Genomic DNA, 1,568 nt, shown 5'->3' with positions numbered 1-1,568 from the left:
AATATAATATAATATAATATAATAATTAATAATAGTAATTTGTAAGTATAGTATAATATATTATATTTTAATATAAAGTAAAATAATATTTATATTATAATAATATACTAAACCAATTCGATAAGTTAATTTAGAAGTAATTAATAGATAAAATTATATTTTAATAAGATGTTATATTATCAATAAGAAATGTTAGAGGCACACCATGAGGCACACCTTCGGTCACACTCCCCCACCTGCTACAGTGCAGGGGGCCCCACAGGAGATTTTTTTTAAAAATCTCCTGTGGGGCCCCCTGCACTGTAGCAGGTGGGGGAGTGTGACCGGAGTTGTGCCTCATGGTGTGCCTTTAACACCGCTCATTATCAATTATCCCACATGAATTGTCAAATCAAAGACTCAAATTATCTCATTATCCCACTTTTCCCCATTCAAAATATCCCAAAGGGGTAAAATTGTTCTATTGGAACAATTTTTCCATTTGGTCCCAATTTGTCCCAACCAATAACCCCCTAAAAAAAAGCTGTAGCACATGATGTGACATTTTTTGAGGTTGAATCACGTAGGTAAAAAATAAAGGGGCTAAAGATATTGATTTTGGGACATTAACATAATTTTTAATTTTTTTAACAAAAAAAGTTAATAATAAAATCGGTTTTGTTAAATCATTAAAAGCACGCCTCTTGTCTTTTTTCAGCGATGTCGACATCTCAAAGAACGAAATAAGGGAAGAAAATAGTTTATAAATAGAGGGGAGAAGTCTCAAGAGCTCCTACCGGGTTGCTTGTGCTCGCCACCTCCTTTTATTCGTCCGCGATAAAATTCGTGATAGCATTCGGCGACCGGGAAAATGTGCGGCGGTGCGATTATTTCCGACTTCATCGCCTTCAAGGGAGCTAGAAATGTTACTCAGAGTGATCTCTGGTCGTCGGAGTTCGAGAATCTCACCGATTCTTTCGAATCTAATGGATCCAAACCTCAGACTCAACAAGGTGAGCAGCATCTAGGAGATTATCTGCATATTAGTAAGTTTGCACGAAGCAATCATTAAATATTATTATAAGGGATTTATACAAAAATATCGCTCATAAAACTTTCTTTTAAGGGAAAAAAATTACAAACTTCCAAATCACTAGTAAACTATCGAATGCGAAAAGAACTTGAAAATCACAAAATTTTATTTATATTTTTAAACTTTCATGAATTTGAAAAAAAAAATAATTGACTTGAAAATTCATTAATATAAGGATCATGTTCTTTATGCTATTATTAACAATTTTTATATGTTATATATTAGTTTTGGACAAATATGACGTAACTTGAGGTATTATCGTACAGGTAAATATTATACCTACGAATTTTAATTCAATCTAGCATGGTGAACTGTCGATAGGCAAAATGATAAAATTTAGATAATTCATCACCACCATATCTCTTAATCTATTAATATATATATTTTTTTTAATATTACAATATTTTTATGAAATCTCCTCTCTGGTATTTATCATTGCCCCTCTTGCTTTATATTTTAGAACATGGACAAAAGACCAAAAAGCCCCCAGCCACAA

This window comes from Asparagus officinalis, chromosome 7 (assembly GCF_001876935.1).
Source record: "Asparagus officinalis chromosome 7, Aspof.V1, whole genome shotgun sequence".
Taxonomy (NCBI): domain Eukaryota; kingdom Viridiplantae; phylum Streptophyta; class Magnoliopsida; order Asparagales; family Asparagaceae; genus Asparagus; species Asparagus officinalis.
Note: the sequence above shows the minus strand (reverse complement) of the source record.